General features: G+C 36.6%; 1 protein-coding gene and 1 non-coding gene across 4 annotated transcripts in view; one reads left to right on the forward strand and one right to left on the reverse strand.

Moving 5' to 3' along the window:
- Positions 1–16,599, reverse strand: part of LOC661848 (uncharacterized) — an 89,003-nt gene that overhangs the window by 55,999 nt on the left and 16,405 nt on the right. The gene's annotated exons all lie outside the window — the stretch shown is intronic.
- Positions 2,550–2,631, forward strand: TRNAS-GCU (transfer RNA serine (anticodon GCU)). The gene has a single exon. It is a non-coding gene; the product is annotated as a tRNA-Ser (tRNA).

Here is a 16,599-nt window from a genome sequence, read left to right on the forward strand (position 1 = left end):
TAGTTAATACACATATTAACGAACGCAACGTCATCATGTGAGATGTCTTAATAGTCATTTCTTGACGAAACATTTTACGAAATTTACAAGAGAGCATTGGGCTTAAAAAATTACATTCTCCTTTGTTTTTAATAACCAGTTAGCCATGAATAAATGAAATTTGTTGTTGGATTTTGTGCCAAGAAAATAATTATTTGAACATTTCTACCAGCTTTAAATCTAAAATATTAACATATATTTGGCTTAATCCTTTTTTACCTACCTGCTCATGCGGGAGCCAATTCGACCATCACCCGGGAACCAATTCGACCATCACCTTTTACAGAATTATACTTATAGAGATTATTGGGAACCAATTCGACCACGACCGGTTTCCTACAGTTTTTATTTGAGTGAAATAGCTCAAAACGTTTTGTTGATTGATTTTGCAATCAATCACTGAAAAATTGTGAATTTCAGTCGCGAATAACACCGCCGTTGAAGTTGGAGTTTCTGATAGTTTCTGATAGTTTGGCGGGCATTTTTCCGGGCGCCCGTTATCCCTCATTTAAGCATCGTTAAGTCTGACCCCTGTCCGGCCTTTGGGTGCAGTGTCGACAGCATCAGACTCCGGTTCCGTAATTTATCCACACATCAATCAGTGTCGCAAATCTCCAATTTCCGCACCCTGATCGTGGGCATTTTTAATGTCGGTCGAGTCGCACTGGCCGTTATCTGCGGCGATGATGGAAGACAGATAGGTCTTCCCTTCATACACATGCAAGCTCGCAAAAGAGGGACCCCATCCACTCCTCCTCATCCCACCGCAACAGTTTCGCTTGTGTTTGAGCCGGCATAAATCACCATCTTGTTCGCCTCATGAATAACGTTCTCTTCAAGCTTGCCCGAAGTGCGTATAATACACCTATGATCTGAAATATGGATGGGCTTCGGCGGTATCGATATTCACGAAACGTAGAAATCACAGGGACCAACGAGAAACGGAAAATGTGATGCGTTATAATATTTCATGAATGTGAGGGCTAATTTTACTTTATGATCTCACAGTCAATCACTTGTCTGTAAGAAAATTGCTCTGTCTGACCGAAATATACGAAAGAATAAAATAAATGTTGAATACAACCTGACTTTATGCTTAATGTTACTAGTTTACTCTTGCAGCTCGTAACCACATAATTCAGATAGTTAACAGAATAATTAAAACACTCGCACATGGATCGGATGACACCAAGCCATACATTTACATACAAAAGAAACAAAATTACGGGAAATAGTTAAACAAGCGCCTGACGGAATCGTATATTCAATTTCATATAATTAATCAAGCAATTAATTTCATTCCAATATGCTTAATCCCTCGAGGTATCAATTCAAATTACTCGATAAGACCGTTTTAAATGAATAGTTTAATTAAAATTTAATACCTTGCATAAATAATAACAAATAAATTAATGCAGAGCCACTAAACTGAATAACTGTTTAATGATATTTACATGGCTTTGACGTTTGCAGAATTAATTTTGGCCCAAGAATTGCAATTAAAATTCAGTTCCCCGGTAGTGATTTTCACACTCATATACCGAGGATTAGAAAAAAAAAATTTCTTTTAAAGAGCGCTGTGAAATGACATATAAGTATCGATGTCAATTTTGCTGTCCTAAGAACAAAACAATTAATTTTTTACGGCCCTAGTGGTAAAAGTTAGTTAATTATCTTAAAAATCAAAGACATGACAAATTTTTGATTATCATTTTGGAAAAATCTATTAGTAGTAGAATTAATCGATTAATCAATTTGTATTGCCCTTCTGTTTCTACTTTTAAATTTTTGCTAAAGCATTCCCTAACACGCTGTACAGTATTATTTAAATAATCCAAACAGAAAGTTAGCCCGTTCGGATTACGAAAACGTTCGGATTATAGAATTCATAATAAAAATGTCAATATCAATAACCCGAACATGCTTGGTTTATATGTAGACACCCTACATGACAATTAACCATGCAAATACCAACATACAGAGTGTCCTGGCGATTTGAAAAAGTTCATTATTGTCCTTTAAATGTTAGAAAATTAATTACTTTTTCACGAAAGCCATAGATACTGACCCCGTGACTCACCCCAAATTATTTTCAAACATTAAATAGAACTCTCTATTTTTATTTGATTTTTAGGTATAGCTTTAATTACTGATGTTTTTAACTAATTTAAGTAGGATGGGGATCGAGGCGTCCGGATTATAGAGTATTTCGGATTATAGGGGAGGTTCGAATTATCCAAACATTGTTGTAATAAATTACCTACAGCTATTTTACACAAAAAATGTGTTCTGTTTGAATATTTATTTTAAATATTTGTTTAGATAACGGATGTTCGAAGTGATTGATTGCTGTCTAATACAGGTCAGGTAAAATCGTTAAAAGCGTTGCAAAACCTGTCAAAAAAATTTAAATCTGTGTTAAAAATGATTTATGGGTTGATAAGAAATTAAACGAGTGAATTGATAACCGCCTCATGTTACTTCCTGATAGGGAAAATGCTAGTTACAAGGACGAGGTGGCCGAGTGGTTAAGGCGTTGGACTGCTAATCCAATGGGCTCTGCCCGCGTGGGTTCGAATCCCATCCTCGTCGACCTTTTTTTCAAATAATTACACATCCAACAAAAAAATCAACTCGTAAGCAATCAATCAAGTTAAACAAATGATAAAATAAAGACAAACAATCATGGGGCAATGTGGGCAAGTCTTTATTACCTAATTTTGGTGTCCACAAAATAATCCAAAAATCTTTTTAAGGATTAAGCTGCACTATTCCTTTGCAGTCGCCATAAAACAACGTAAAAAGCAAGTGATTTCAACCATGGAATAAGACACAAACTGCTTTTATCTTTTTTGCGAAAAGACACCGCCAATACTCCTCAAGTTTATTGGATCCAACTACTGCCTTCAAGGCTTTCTTATTACGTATACATAGCTGCTGCCGACTTTTGCTGTCTCCACTCCGCCACTTTGAAAACACTTCCCTCAGCCAAGTGAAACAAGTTTCAGAGCGAAAGGGTGCAACCCCGCGTTATCTCAATCAAATTTTGACTTTTCGTGTTAATAAAGGTAAAAAGCGAACGCGCCCCCGCGTCCGGTGGCCTTGCTCGTGTTGATAAGAGAAACTCAAATATTTCAATTTCACGCATGAACTGGTCATGTTTTCATTTCTGTAATGTTACGACACGGCATAATCTCGCAAGTTTCGGGAAAGCCTTTCGACCGACAACGTCACGGAGGGAGTTATCCGTCGTCATCCGAGCGCGCATTGTCGGAATTGAAACGGTCTCTTTAAATTTTTAATTTTCGTGCCGGCTCGCTAAATGACACGCGTAATTTTCGAGCACGCCACCATTAATTCGGCCGGCGGACCCATAATACCGACACTCCATTAACATTTTTTCGTGTCATTTATTTCTACATGCGGCGGCACAACGGCCCGTTTTGAATACATTATGCAGGCGAGCTTTCGATAGATACAGTTCGCACAAATTAGAAGATCTATCGCCAGCACTGTATCAACCGGCGATTGAGACGAGTTATGGATTCTGCCCCACTTTCGGAATAATCGAAGGCTTTTTGCATATCGCCCGCGGCGGATAAACAAATAAATTTCGCTGCAAACAGTTTGCATAAAGCAGAATTGCCATTTATGGGCGAGCCGCAAGATTGTGAAAAATCGGCTCGTTTAGGGCTTCCCTTTTGCGGATAATCAATCAGCGGGCATAAGCAGCTCCGCCAACCGTATGAAATATCGCCGTTTATTATGCAGTGACCGGCAGTTGCTCATACAAATCGTCTGGCTGCAACCGTAATAATCCCACATTCGAGGAAACGTATTATGTCCCATTCATAGTTTGCCGGGTCAAACGAGCAATTCGTCAACGTATTGTGATTGCAACTACATAATCCGACCGCTCATCCAGCGAGGTTTGCTCGTTTAGATTACACCTCGTCATGTCCTCATTTAATCATATCGCTACCGAAAAAGAACCGAGATATGTAACTAATGCCGCTGTCATAACTATACCGAACTTATCTGCTCCTGCTAGCTTTACGTCTGGCTGTTTCATGAAGTAGATTTAACAATTACTAGAGCTTAATCGAATCGCAAAACCGCTGACCTTCCACAGAACTGTTTGCTCACAACCAATTTCAATATGAAAATTATTAATTAGCATAACTATTCGATAAAATAGCTACAAATTTTATAGCCAATTAAAATGGTAAAAAACTGCTCTCCTTTTTAGTTTTATTGCACGACGTTGGAAAATTTAAATTTTATTCATTAATATCTTAGAACTAAATTAAAATTGGCCACAGAAATCTTTCTATATTGATTCTAGTAATTAAATTTAGGTGCTATTAAAACTAAAATAATGTCATTCTTTTAATATTTATGAGGTTATAAATGTGTCATTTAAATTTAAATAGCCAAAGTTATTACAATTTAAAAATGGTCATTAATCTAAACTGGTTGTTTTTGAATAAAGTTTAGTGCACTTTTATGGCTACACATAGATAAACATTTGTTCGCGTTATCAATAAAGATAGAAATTAATTTGTAAAATGGATAAAATAAACACACTCCGACTCCTCATTTATATTTATTCCTGTGTGCTGCGTCGTGCTCGATTTACACAACAATGTTGTTTTAAAAAAAGCGACAATAATAAATTTTAAACAAACTATATAAAATTTGTTAAAGAAATTATAATTATAGTTAATTCTTTTTTGTAATCTTTTCTGGACAAGGCACACTCTTGTACTTTTTAAAACAGTCTTAAAAATCAAAAATCACTTACAGTTATTTACCCAACGACTTTGGAAAGTGTAATTTCCCACACGAGAACTTTGTTTGCTGCCCGAGCGCAGCGAGGAGTACAAAAGCTAGGAGTACAAAATCCCCTTTTCTTTTAATCTTGTTTTAGAGAAGAGACTCAGAAAAATATATTAGTTATAAACCGACAAAATAATAATAAACGATGTTCAATTGGAGGCACTATTTTTATACAACCACGAAACCATTTGGTCCACATTTCTGTTCAAAAATATTTCTAAAGATCCACCATCTGTTTTTTGAACCGTTTACTCCTTACTTCTTTTACCTGATGGTTAGTCCATCCTAAATCGATTCAAAATAATTTAATGGTAAAAACGTCTCATTCTTTTCAGTAGAAAAATTTGGAAGAAAAAAACCTATTATCGATTCTTTCGTAAATATCAATTTTATCGAAACAAGAGATAAAAAATAACAATTGTAAATAGTAAACCATTGATATCTACAAGAATACAACTTGGTAGCTTAAAGCCGTAGGTTTATAGATTGTATTTTTAAAAGACAGAACACAGTGAAACCGGCGCCTTCACCAAATTTAACAATTGAGAGGTGACCCATGTTGCTTCCATGTACACCTTGTCGTAGAGAATAATGTGGAATAAAATTTGAAATTGGTGAGTGTCTTTAATTTCAGACAGTCACCAAAATTCCTCAATTTTTTCTTTAGAAAATAACACCAAAATTAAAACGTATATTGTGCGGACATCGTAATGTAACCAAGTACTTAGCTAATAATGCTTTGATTAGTTTTTTGTGTCCAATATAGTGTTTTTATTGTTTCAAGTAGGCAAATGAGACCAAATTGTAATATTTTTTCTACTCGATCTTATAATAAAACACGTGTAACGCTTTCGTGACTTGGGCAATGAAAATATGTATAGATTATACGTTCGAAACAAATAATTCATTAGCAGTTGGTGAATATTCTGCGTGTTTCGCGCTGTGAATCAAAATATCAAGATTATACCTACACACCATATTAATTACATGTCAGCTGCTTGTGCATATCTTTCCGTGTAACAAATGATATTATTCAAATTACACGCGCCCGGGAAATCACTCGAGTCTGCCTTTATTTATGAAAAGTTCGAAAAATTCAAATTGTTGTTTTAATCCTGGCAGTGGAGCGTGTGCGGAGCGACGTCTTCTTTTCTTACTAATTTAAATGTTGTGGCTCTACATCGTTCGCAACTGCATGCAAATTTCCCGGCTTAAGCCTGTCCACCGCAAGTCCGCTGGGTCTCGCTACGGTCGCATTTAATTTCCCTTGCGGTTTTACATCACCATAATTCTTGTCAAATTTAAAATTCATAAAAATGCATGCTACACACAATATCTGAAAGGCGGGACGCGGGGGACGAATCGGGCGAGGGAATTCGGTGATCACATTAACAATGAGAGCGAAATCTCATTGCCTCCACTAATTACCTTAATGCTTTCAATATTACGGGATACTACTTCACGTAAACTTTAACGATCTTATAATTTCATTTAAAAGGGATAATGTGAACAGGAAATAACGACGGGCGAGGACCCGGCAATTTCCGAAAAAGCAACAAACGTTTACACAGCTTACTCCAGTCCCACTGAACAGAATTGACCGGACTGTTAGGTTTTTTGCAACTGAATCTGACTGCGCCCTAAAAGTTGGACTGTTCTATCGCCACTGAAAGCATCATTACTGAAAAAACTGCATCGAAATTCCCATAATTCCGTGTTTATCTAGCCCTCGCTATATTTTTTACTGTGTATTTACGGCCTCGCTTTTCATAAAACCCTTCAGAGCGAGTCCCGCATTTTCGGCAGCCACACTTCGTTTTACTACTTTTTTAGGTGGAATTTTTAACAGATTGGCTGCCGGTTCGCATAGATTAAAATTATGTTCCAAGACACGCAACCAAATTGATAACAAAAAGTTTACGTCCTGTCGTGTTTCCCTCTCGATTGCAATGAGGAGTTTTTCGGTTCACAATGATGAGCATATCCGTATTCGGTCATGACTTGTTCTGGCCAGGTCAAAGTCTGCCGGTTTTGCCTCCGCCTCCAGCTGACCTTGCCAAGATGACACGGTATTTTTTAGCGTCCCGTTTCCTGGACGCATACAAACGAGCCCATATTTCAGGCCGCTGTAAAGGATCTCCTCTTGAAGGTGATGTTACGCTCGACCAATTCGATAGCATCGGATTCTGCGTAACGCGACGTTAATAACCCCCACTGTCCGGGGTGTGGGCACCCAAACCCAAATTCGTTAAAATAAGAAAAAATTTAAAATATTAACCGACTGATGGGTTAATGGCCATCTAAGCATTTTTTGTGTCAAATAAATTAAAGACCTAAAGCTATTTACATCAAAGCCATCATCAGATGTAATTTTTTAGCAAAATTCTTCGGAGTAATTATCATTTCGAAATAATGCCACCTATGCTTAGGTAATCCGATTCAATCTAGAGAATTTCTATTCGAAAAATAATTCAGATACAATCAGGAGGTAGCTATGTGCAAAATGCAAAAGGCATTATTAACAAATTAATTAATTCAGAACTTTCAAATAGTAGCAACACATTTTTTGTGACGAATGTCCCAAATTCAAGAAATCCAATTAGCTCTCCCAAAAAACTAAATGAAAGAATTTGGACAGTTATTTCATTGTTTCAGTATTTTTTTCAATTAACTTTGTTTTGTTTTAAAAATAGCGAAGCCTATCGATTGCAAACAATCGGTAAAAACCTTATGAAAGGAAAGATCCCAGTGTCATTCTCGTTTCAGCGCTGGAAATTAGCTCGGCAGGCGCTGGAAGATTGAACGAGCACGGAAAATAATAAATCTGCCGTACGCGTTTGTAAGCAACCCGTAAAATTGAATATGTTCTTGCCTTCTTTGCGGTTTTCTGTTTTCTTCCCTGCTGTCCATGCTGAACATAAAAGTGTCACCGAGGAATGGTTTCAGGAAATACTAAACGAAACGGATAATATGTCGACAAGCAATTAGTTTGCAATGTTTCAGACGCACCCCAAATGATTATTTCACGTTTGACTTGGAAATAAATAAACTGGATGGTCTTGGCGGGTGGTGGATGCGTTTAATTTATGAATGAACTCGTGAAACGTAAAAAGTGTAAAGGGTTTCTCGTGTAAGGTGTGCATACAGAGATAAAGTTCAGTGCAAGTACATCGCATTTACTGAAAATTATAGTCCATTTCTCATTTGGGAATCTAGTACGTACCCACTCGTAAAGACATACTATCACAATTGATAGTGGAGAATGCATAAAAATCACTTGTGTGTTAAAGTAATAATTTCCATCTGCCCCCTGAATGTAATTTAGTGGCGTAGTAAATCTCAAAAACAAAGCATCAGATTTTTGAAGTGGGTAATTCAAAAGCGGTAAATTTCTCGCACTTCTTCTGACAGGAGCGTGATTTATGGTATTTTGGCATGACACCACGCCAGGCCACGAGATGAAGGCAAATATTTTAATTTGGCTTTGATAAAAATTTCTGTTTCCAAAGACGAAGATGTACGGCGTCAAAGAAAATGGTAGTTTTTTAATTACAGCTCTGTTTGCTGACGATGGCTTGTCATTCTCCTTTGAGAATGTAATTAGCGTGCCAAAGACTAATTAGTGGAGAACGGCACCGTCCCGCGGGCCCTTTTTCCATTGTCTGTTTGAAAAGTGCATCCGTCTGTGCGATGGCAAATAACGTAAAACCAAGGGAATTATAAGCGTAATCCTTGCGAAAAGCGTCTCCAAACATGCGGCATTAATTATGTTTATTGTTCGTTTGGCCGCCGCCAGCGCAATGATAAAATCCGGCTGGCCGTTCAAGTGTTCGAGCGTCCGCATGCACCTGGACGTCATCCGTCGCCATTAGCTTATCGATCTGGATGTTTTGATGGCCGTGGAGGTGAACGTTCGAGGGACGCAGTCGTCAAAGACACCTCGTGGACGCGGTGATTAAGCGAAGGTGTGATGTGGACGTCGATGCGGAAGGTGCATAATTAATAATGGCTGACTCGCAGCAAGTTCCACGTAGAGCACTAATCCGGGCAGATATCGCTTAATCCGGCAATGATGGATGATTAGAGCGAACATAAATCCGCATTTGCACACGGTTTCGATTCCTAAATGCGATATTAAGCACAGTTTATGGCCGGTACTCGTCCTGGCGTACCGCGGCGAGTTTATGAGCCTGAATTTGTGGATTTGATAGCCTCGTCCGTCGGCGAACGTGACCGGAGCGGTCACCCCCGGAGACAGACGCTCCACATTCGCCTCGACCAAAGGCAATTACTTCAGATTGGGAGAACCGTATTTTCCCGTAATACACATTCAATTCCGGTGATGACGCAAACCATCGACACTGAAATATGCCAAATTCACTCCTCCACCACATCGACGTGACGCTTAAAAATAATAACGTTCACAATGGTAATACATTGTAAATTCCGAAATACACAACAATTTTAAACGGGATCACGAATCAAAAAAAAATTCATGTGAACCGTCATCTTTTACTTTCACGAGTTGATTTTCAGGTTTTTTACTCAAATTTCTAATACTGAACAATTTTATTAGCACAACTAAAAACTATTTGATTCTTTACCAAATATTTTTCAAATTTGTATTTGCATTACTGTATTACATGAGGGTCAGTATTTTTGACGATCTAGACCGGTAAATATGTACATTTATCATACATTTTGTAAAAAAATTACAATTATCAATCGTACCAAAAACTTAAGCTTCACGAACGTTTCAAAAATTTACTTAAAAACAATTGTCTTCGATCGGTAAAATGCTCTTACACTTCTTGATGCTTAGAGCCAGTTTTATAATCGAATTTAAAGAAGAATTAGATTAAATGTTGTTTAGAATGTAAAACGTTTGTCAACAAATCCGTACTAACCGGCACATTATAAACCACATTTAATTTAATACTCCTTTAAATTCGATTATGAAACTGGCCCCTAATCTTTATTATGACTTTTGATTATGGTTGTAAGATCCTTTTTGAATCAGGATGTATGCTGTATGTGTATTTTGTACGTAAACAAACAATTCTTTACGTGCTTTGATCGTTTAAAAAGCCAAACCAAAAGCAAATAACACACATTTACGTAATTTAGGCAATTACGGAAATTAATTCCAATTTCATGTTGTGTCCCTTTTATGCCTCTCTTCGTTTTCATCTGTTTTAAAGTATTAATTTAATCACTGGCTAAGTTTCCTATACAAATTAGGTGAATTAATAAAAATAAAATGGTTGTCTTTCGCAAAACAACCGAAAAGCAGAAGCCAAACAAGAGTGGAAACATAATACGATAGCCTTAAGGAAAAACTTTAAGATCTCAGTTGTATGAGATCATCAAAATGAAGTCGTGTCGATAAACTGATTATTATAACGAAATCCCAACACGAAATTTATTAAAGTGTAGAGTAATATTTTAGAAGAAATCTTTATTAGATATGGATAAGATCATAAAATACGTTATAACGAATTAAGCGAAATTATAGCTGTCATAAATTTATTACAAAACTGTGTTTTTAATTATTAAAATAAATGTGATGCTGATTACAAAATTTTGCATATTTAAAATTCCAAAACCAAATAAAGAAACCTAGTTGGAGTTATCACAAATCTGAAATCGGTTTTGAAAACAAAGCCAATGGTTGAGGGAATTTTCAGTTTTTCTTTTTAGCAAACTTAATCGTGTCACGACTGTTTGTATGCACTAGGTTGTAAAATTTTATTTAAAGACTATTTCTTTTGTTCCTCATCAAAGGCATTTGCAATATCTTTAACCCAATCATTTAAAAATTGCATTAATGTAAGTAGATTTCGCTGTAACACTAGAGCTTAGCAAAAAGAAACAGTGGAATTACGACGTTGTTTAGAAGGACTTGGTATTATTTATGCAGGAAGTAACACTGAAATATAGGCCATCGCTCAATCTTTAGCCTTCATTAATTTTGCAAATTTTATACTTGTTGTCTTTTTGGGGTATAATTCTTTTTGATCTACATTAACGAGATTAGTGTGTATTGATAAAACCGTCTGCTAACGAGGACAACGCAATTATCAATTTTCCAAGTATTTGTAAAACGCAATAGCAAAGCGAACAAAATAAATAATCAGCTTAAATTCTGTGTTGAAGAAGGAAATAAATTGATGGCTTGTAATATAAGCCGCTTCATAATTTGCGACATTGTCTGGAACAGATGCATTCAATTTCTCCGCCTTTTTATAACTCATACAAGAGGAGCTTCGGAAAAATGGTATGCTGTAATGGACGCCCCCACGTAATCGAGTGGGGCGGCTAGAGTGTTTACACATCTTGGCAGTCACGCAGCCTGCCATCCTTTTGTGAATAATTATGATAGCTTTAATTAAATTAGTGCCTTCACATTCCGGATATCGAGTCGGAAAGCTTCTCAGTTGTGTTTAGACAAGGGTGGATGTGTCCGGAAATGATTTCCAAAATGAACTCCAATCCTTTTGGAAAAGCGCGATGTTACACAAAATCCCAAACTGTTGATCGCTGTCGGCGAAATTTTCACAATTCATAACCGGCACGAACGTCAGGGATTAGGGACCGATGCACATCGCAAATGAACGGCATGAAAAATTTAATAATGTGGCGCGACGGCTCGGTTTTCTCCTTTTTTCGGTTTTAGCTTTAATCAAAAATTAAACGCTTGAAAATCTAGGGCTTCGTAAAATTCCTCGAATCGATTTAAATTGGAGAAAATTGCTGTTTGCTGCGATACTGTTTATAAAACCATGAGGAAGAAGTGTGGGAGGACCTCCTAGTTGGCAGAGTTCACGCGGGTCACGGTCAACACAGCCGGTCACGAATTAGGCCTGATTTACTTCGATAGCGCACGTTTTCCATAGTCCAACTTCACGTCACGTATCTTCTATGCACTCAAAGATCCACTAAGCTGCTGCTTGGATGTGCTGGATGTTGCGATAACGATCTTTACATTGTCCATGTTTTAGTTTCCCAGCCACAATGAAACCAAATGAAATCGCAGCCTATTCCCAATTCCAAACCATTAAATTTAACTGCGTATTCATAATTTACTTCGCCGTGATTGACAGGGCGCAGAAAAATTGCCAATTATTTTCTATACACGTTTCCTATTTAATTGCACAATTAAAGCCTAAACGCATTTGACCTTTTACTCCACAATAAAAACAAAAGCACTACAACACGGTCACTCACCTATTTCGCGCTGTTTTCATTTTTTAACAATAAATTAAGCAAAACATGGCCTGGCGACTTCCAAATAGCTAAGTGAGTAGCAAACTGTGCAGGATAACTTTGAAAATTGAAATTTCTAGTCCAGTAGGTACTAAATATTATTACAATAGTTGTCAATAGTCACTATTAATTGCTCGTATAGTATAAAATAGTATATCGTATAGTATAAAATACTTTTCGAATTTTTAAGAAAAACTAACAATTTTTATAATTAGTTTAGTTTTTTGCTAGTCTTAGATAGAAATTTAAAGTGTGCTTTCTATTTTCAACCTCTATTTGCTGATTTATTTTTTAAAACTTTTTTACCTTTTTTAAAACGTTGATAATTTGTTTCATCTATTCTCTGTTTTAACAAAAATTTTCATTTTATCTCAGTAGATCCGTTACAGAATTTCCGCGATGTAAACTGAAAAATGCGGGAGATAATCGTTTCACAGAACAAAACACTCTCCAAACGCAAAACCCTTCAAACAATATAAAACATTTGAACATTTTTTCATATTTTCATAAAATCAAAAATTGACCGTTCTTTTTGTTCAAAATTTTGTTTTGAACTTTACAGAAGCCCCTGACAGAATTTGTCACATGTAATGAATTGTTGGTGTCAGTTAATTTTTTGTGTAAGGAAGAAAATATGAAGCTGTGTTGGTCTATTAAATAAACATTTAAATAAAGCATAAGTACCTATGTGAATAATGCCAAAATTGTGTTCGGTAATTTTATCAATTGGGAACTTCAAACGCTTCGGTTTTATTTTATTCATCGAAATTAAAACCTCACAATCCAAAAACATTAAATGATTATCATTGTGTTGATTCAGAATTGAAATAGTTATTCCAAACTGTTGTGATATCCACATTAGTTCGAATTAATTTCAGCACAACAAAAAGGGAATTAATTTTCATTCGTCCTTTGTACTTGTTCAATCGAACCGAATAAAATAGCAGGTATTTGGGAACGTTTACGACTCTACATTCGAGATTGAAATTACTTAATTAATTTGCACCGATCCAAAATGCAATATCCTTTTGTTGTTTCACAGCATAGAGCATTTAACGATTTGCAGTAAATTACACTCCATAATCGCCTTTGTTGCAACTACAAAGTCTTTTCGGTGGATCTCCATTACGGACGGGAAAATAAAAATATCTGCTACATTACAAGTAGGTATACAGCAAGTGGACCGATTTCTGATACCAGTGCGGCTGACAAGCCCGGAAAAACCAAAGAGCACTAAACTTCCGTAATGCGTTCTTTGTCGCTCACAAAGCAGATCGAGCCCTGATAGCTAGAAAAAAGCACCCATCAAGCAAACAAAACGCCAGATAGAAACCCCGAAAGTGGGTAAAAATCTCTAAAATAATAGCAGTTCATCAGGCGTGCCTCGAAAATCTCCCGGATTCGCTCCACAGAGACCGGAGAAAATGGCGAAGACGAGCCGGAACACAGGGCCGCTGGGGAATTAAAGACGGTGTTAATGACTTTTTCATTTAGTGCGGCGCAGATTGTGACGAGATAGCTGTGTCTTAGCGGACGTCAACAACGACTGCGTTCATTATCGGCGTCGGGACGGAAGCCATCTCCGGAAGGACCTTCCACCGCCCAAAAGCGATCTTTTTGTCATAGTTTTTAGGCAGCAACGGCAGCCAACCCAGCTCACTGTTTGGCGAAAAAATCAATAATCTTATAATTCCTGATGGTGTTTTTAATCGGACAAAACTCGAGACTTTGTTGGTGATTTCTGCGCGTTTCTATGCAGCGCTGTGCAAAAGTGTCGGCGTTATCAATCTTTCATAGTTTGATAAACTCGTCGAAGTGCTGAAAGTTGGGCATAAATTCATGTTGGTGTTGGTGGAGGATGGCGTCGCCGCGGTGTTTATTTAGGTGATTCCTCCGAGGAGACGCGAGAGCAAACATCTCCGGTCCGTTGGTCCATCAAATTCGCTTTAAAAAGGAGCTGTGCGCTCCGTTTCATTCGATCAAACAAACTATAAAGTTTGCAAGTGTCGTGGAGGATGGGGGCACGAACTATGCAAGTGACATTGTGTTTGTAGGTGAAATGTTCACCGATCGCCGTAAAGGTCTCCAGACGACGGAACAGCGTCTTATCTCACCAGAGCCAGATACTAGGCGTCTCTTCAACGGCCGTCGTCAGCAAGCCAAATGTCACTAGTCAGCACAGTATACAACTGACGCTATTTGACCCGTTTCCAAATGCTACGACACAGCCCCTTGGTGTTTATCGAGAAGGTTGCACGATCAGAGAATTGGCCCACACTCTTCCCTGCTAATCTCCCGGGATCAGGCCGCGATGTCAACGAAACGTCCGCTCTAACTCACACGCCATTAATTTCACAACGAATCGATAAATTGTTGCTCAGCCCGGGCTTAATTGCCATTTTTATAACAGGAAAACTTTCGACAATTTTCAATAACTTGCAGATTCGGAGCGAACACGATAAAGCGACAACGAAACTAACTGTTGGATTTTATTAAGGTTCGCGTGACCTATTGAAAAGTTTAACGAATGCGAAACGTAATTAAATGAAAACCAAGTGGAAACTCCAGGTTCCAAAATTCTTCGCAATTGATTTGAATTACTGCCAAGGAAACATGCGAACTTTGATTTAAAGACAGCCAAAAAAACTAATTTCACAATGCTATAACAAGAGCGGCGATATCGTGTAACTGCAACTCGGTGATTCCAACGGCTTCCATTAATTACACACACTGGCTAGTTAACAGAATATTGTTTGTTATACCTACCGCAATTTTCCTTGCAACATCCTTTATACAACACAATTATTTTTCAACAACTTTTTTCGCATTTCATTCAGTAATTGACAACTTAACTAAGTTTCAAATTGTTCCGAAGAGTAAAACTTTACTCCATAGCAACCTTTACAACATAGCAATCAATTTCCCTTAAATAAAAATAAAAATGTAATGTAGGTACACACAAGTCAGATATAGTTATTGCACTATCGGCTATGGTATTGCAAATTTTAACATGTTTGTGATAAAAAATGTTTTTCTTTTGGTTTCTGTTAATACTATAGTCTACCTACTTAATCAAACTTTCAACATCTGCTGAACTTTGAAAATGAAACACATGTCGGAAATTTTCATTTTTTTATGTATCATTTTACTTTTTTTATAAGATATCGAAAAAAACGTTCATTAATAAATCACTGACTTAAACGTAATGGTTATTTTCTTAGCAATAAATTTGATGGGCGTAATTATTTTTTCTCTGTCTGGTGCACCTACAGCTCGGTAACTCCCAGACCATCTCTTGGGTGATGATAAGAAACATCCAACTCAATTAAATGTTCCAATGACAATAAATTGTTTGAGCCATTTTTTTAAATATTTGCTACTCAAAGGGTTAAGTTTTTGACACTTCATATTATTTTTTCTTGAATTTAATTAGCAGAAACAGCAGATTTGCAACATTAAACAGACACCTATTGAACAAAAAAAACATAATTAAGTGTCTTATGATGATAAATACCTTTTCTTGTAGGTAACATTTTAAGCCTTATGTTTAACATCTAAATTCTAGGATTATAAACGCTATTTTAAAACACGTTTCCCATAGCAACGTGTTTTAAATTAATGTTTTCACTATTTTAAAACACGTTTACAGAGCAACATGATTTAAATTAAAAAGTTCCAAAAAAAATTTAAGTAACATACGAAAACTCTTAAAGTTCTCAAGAGTCTAGGTTTATAACAACAGCCCTCGAACTTTAAGCTTGTGTTTTTGCACTCGTATTATTAATAACTATTAACAAACTAGTTGGTTCGACAAAAAATTAAATCCGCCAACATATGAAACAATAGTTAAGAAGGTTGCTAAAAAAAACTATTATAAAATAAAAAAATTGTTGCTTGGGAAAAGAATCTAAATTTATTTTTATGCTTAAGTGAAGGTCTTTTATCACCGACTCTTTTGAATTACTTTGCAGTTATTTTAATAAATAAATTTTCTACTTTACAACTAGGGTCCCAAAATAAGTAGGTAATTACTGTTCCAGTAGGAGCATATTGCCGTTTCTTAAATTAACAATACTTTTACGTCATCCGCCAGCCCGAAATCATTTACCTAACATAATTTTTGTTTACTTTGTACATTTTAATGTGTTTGACTGTTTTGGATTTTGTAGGTAGCATATTGAATAGAGTGTCGTGGAAAACTATAATTTGCCATTTTATACTGCCTATTTATATTTTGTAAAGGCTGTTACACACGCCCGTACGGTAACTTTCGCTGCAGACTAATAGTTTAGCAAGTCGTAAAATCTTTTCAAGTCATGCGAGTACCATTACTACTCGTCCATTTACCAAAACATGAAAGCGTCTTCAGTGTCTCGACCTTACCTTTATACGTGTTTATTCACAAAAATTCACTAGAAGCCTTCTGTCAGTGTAAAAGGACCCTCGTTAAGTTGG

Source organism: Tribolium castaneum, chromosome 3, assembly GCF_031307605.1.
Source record: "Tribolium castaneum strain GA2 chromosome 3, icTriCast1.1, whole genome shotgun sequence".
In the NCBI taxonomy this organism is placed as follows: Eukaryota; Metazoa; Arthropoda; class Insecta; order Coleoptera; family Tenebrionidae; genus Tribolium; species Tribolium castaneum.